Below are 3,658 nucleotides of genomic sequence, written 5' to 3'. Positions count from 1 at the left end.
GGAGGACTGAATTATACTTGAGGGGGCTGAAATTCTCTGCTGCAGAAAGGATAAAGCAGGCAGCTCTGCCGCACAAGGAATCCGTTTGGGGTTTGAATCGGACCGCCCACTTCCTCGCTGGGGCAAAGCCAGAGAGGCGCCAGGTTGTCCAAATCAGAGGCCCCGCCCCCAGTTCCTGAGGGGGAGACAGGTACCCCTGACCACAGGGACCAGCACCGGCTGGGACAGGGACCTGGGAATCACCTCCCACTCAGGGACTAGCGTCAGGTAGGAAGTTGCCAGAGTTGTGAGTTGGGTACCAGAACAGGGGGCCATCCGCTCCGGCTCTCTTGTCCCCTCCGGGGACACAGCCCCTCCATGTGCTGTTCAGGGCAACAGCGTGGGGAGAATGACCTAGAAAAACAGCCTCAGAAGGAAGTTTGCCTTGGGGAAAGACTGCGTCCCTGCAATGCCCAGGTCAGAATTAAGGACAGCTGCAGGGGGAGGGCACGCCGGCTGCGCTGGCTCCCTCCCACCGCCTCCCTGCCGTCCGCCAGCCGGGCCAGGGAGCCGGGACTCATGACGTCCTGGACACCAGACGCTGCTTTCCTCGAGGCTGCTTTCCTCGGAGCGACCCCTCCCGCCGTCACGGCGCTGTCCCGCACGGTACGCGGCTCCCGGGCGCTGGGGACACCTGCACGTGTATTCAGTGTCCGCCCAGATCGAGAGCTCGTTAAGGTGTTTCGTGTCATTGTGTTGCCGTAAATAGGGTTTGCTGTCTGACCTGGAGTTTTTTAGCCCCCATCTAACCGCCTCTCAGCTGTCTTCCTTTGGGGGTCCTCCCGTGTCCCCCAGAGCCCCCACAACCAGGGGTCCCAGCTCACTTCATCCCCTGTTGACGGACACGTAGGTTAGCCCCAGGTCGCTGCTCCACGTGACACGCAGCAAGCCCGCCTGTCCGTGAGGCACGTGTCCGTCCAGGATCCACGTGGCATCAGTGGATTCCAGGGCGTCAGTGCCCCGAGGCCCCCGGAACACAACGCCACTGTTGGGACGGCTGAGGACGATAGGAAGTTACTCTCTGAGTCCTGGAGGCCAGAGCAGGCCACCGGCGCTGTGCTCCCCAGGCCCTGGGGGAGGATCCCCCCTTTCTTCCAGCTCTTGGTGGTGGCTAGTGACCCCCGGTGTCCCGTGGCTCACGGGGGCGCCCTCCAGTCCGCTGTCACAGAGCCACCTTCCCTGCGCGGCTGCAGCTGAGTCACCCCTCCTCATCAGGTGAGGGCTGCCGTACCCCAGTGAGCCCTCATGGTCACAGGAAGGCACCGGCAAGGCACAGACTCCCCCTGTCCCATGGCTCATCCCTGCGTCCCGCGGCAGTGACTCAGGGCTCTGTGTGCGGCAGCCCCCCAGAGGGGCCAGGAAGGCGGCGCCGGGCTCACCGGTGTGGAGCAGACAAGGGTCTGCAGCCTGAACCCCTATCAAGCCGGGCCTGTGGGGACAGTGCGGAAACAGGCCCAGGGGGGCCGGGGGAGCCTCGGGGGGCTGCGGCTGCTAAGATGCCAAAGACAGCTGACCAGCTAAGGGGCCAGCCGCCATCCCTGCTGTCTGGCTGGACCCTCCCCACCCACACCCCCCCCTGACCCCCAGGATCCAGGCTGCAGCCAAGGAGAGTGCGGGGAGCAAGGAGAGGTGGTGGGGCCAGCAGGAGAGGTGGGCAGGCCCGGGGGCCCTGCATGCCACACACCATCTGGCCTCCCACCCCCAACCCCTTCACTCAGTCCTTCTGCCTCAGGGCCTTTGCACTGGCTGCTCCCCCAGCCTGGCCTTCCCTTCCCCAGACACCCCGGATGCTTCCCTGACCATCCTCTGTGTCTGCACCAGCTTTCCGTGGTCCTCACAACTACACAGCACACACGGAGGGGCTTAAACAACAGAAATCTATTCTCTCCCAGCTCTGGGGGCCGAGAGGCTGAAGTAACGGGTTACCAGGCCACGTCCCCTCTAAAGGCTCCGAGGGAGGGTCCACTCTGCCCCGTCTAGCTTTCAGTGACTCCCCACCACCCTAGGCTTATAGACCCGTCACTTAATCCCCCCTTCTTCGTGTGGCCTCCCTCCCTGTGCACATGCGTGCCTGTGTCCAAGTTTCCGTCCTGTGATAGGACGCCCGTCGAAGGAACAAGGTCCTCAATAAACTATTAAAAAAAAAAAGGAACAAGGTCCCACTCATGGGCACAGGGCCAAGGCCCACATAGGTCTTTGTGGGGGACACAGGATCCGAAGCAGCCCCAGGCTCCGAGCTGTCAGCACAGAGCCCGTTGTGGGGCTCGAACCCACAAACCAAGAGACCATTACCTGAGCCAAAGTCAGATGCTTAACTGACTGAGCCCCCCAGGTGCACCGGCTACGGACAGTTTTAATCTGTAATTTCATGTGCTGGTTGGACCTGTGTAGACACATGAACGGGGAACCGAGGAAGGCGGAGATGTGGGGGCCTGGCAAGGCCTCTGGGGGTCTCGGCAGGGGCAAATACTTAGACCCCCTGTATCCCCACGGGGTGGATGTGAACCCCAGGAGGGCAGGGTCTACATCTGCCTTCTTCAGTGTGTTTGGAGACGGGTATACAGTAGGCACTCGATAAATGTTTTGGGGAGTTGCACCCCAGATTTTACACTGGTTTTAAAGTTCTTCTCCAGTTCAATAAAGGTTTCCTTTTAGAATTTTTTTACTGAGGTAAAATTCACATAACACAAAATTTGCCCTTTTACAGTATACATTTCAGGGGCACCTGCGAGGCTCAGTCGGTTAAGCACCCAACTTCAGCTCAGGTCATGATCTCGAGGTTTGTGAGTTTGAGCCCCGCGTCAGGCTCTGTGCTGACAGGGCAGAGCCTGGTACCTGCTTTGCAGTCTGTGTCGCCCCCTCTCTCTGCCCCTCCCCTGCTCTCTCGCTCTCTCTCAAAAATAAACATTAAAAAAATTTTTAAGTATGCATTTCAGTGGCTTTTAGTATATTCACAGACCTGGGCCGTCAGCACCATCTAAATTCAGAACATTTCATCATCCCCAAAAGAACTCCCATCCGCATTAGCTGCCACCCCTCCCCCCTCCCCAGCCCCCGGGTCCCCACGAGCCCCTTCCCGTCCGTGGACGAGCCTGTTCTGGATGGTCGGGCACGTGGACTCCCACCCCGCGTGGCCTCTCGTGTCTGGTTCCCTCCCGGAGCGTCGTGTGTTCAGGGTCCGTCCGCGGGGCGGCGGGTGCGTGCGCCTTGCTCCTGCTCGCTGCCGAGGGACGTGCGCGTGCGCGGTGGACGCGCCTCAGGGACGTGTGCGTGTGGATGGGCCACGTTTTGTTCATCCCTTCATCTGCCGACGGACATTTGGGTTGTCTGCACCTCTTGGCTGCTGTGGATAATGTGGCCAGTGGGTGCACAGGTTTTGTGGGGGCCTGGGTCCGGGTCTCCCGGGTGCACACCCAGGCGCGGGGCTGCGGGCCCCACGACGGAGAACCGCGTCTAGCGCACACGCGCGCTAACGCTGCCCCCGCCCTCAGGTGCCCACGAGGATGGTGGCGAGGCCCTAGGCCCACGCTGCGCACCATGACCTGCTGGCTGTGCGTCCTGGGCCTGCAGCTCCTGCTCCTGCCCGCGGCGCCGCCCCCGGCCGGCGGCTGCCCCGCCC

Source organism: Suricata suricatta, chromosome 12, assembly GCF_006229205.1.
Source record: "Suricata suricatta isolate VVHF042 chromosome 12, meerkat_22Aug2017_6uvM2_HiC, whole genome shotgun sequence".
Lineage (NCBI taxonomy): Eukaryota > Metazoa > Chordata > Mammalia > Carnivora > Herpestidae > Suricata > Suricata suricatta.
This window is presented reverse-complemented; position numbering follows the sequence as displayed.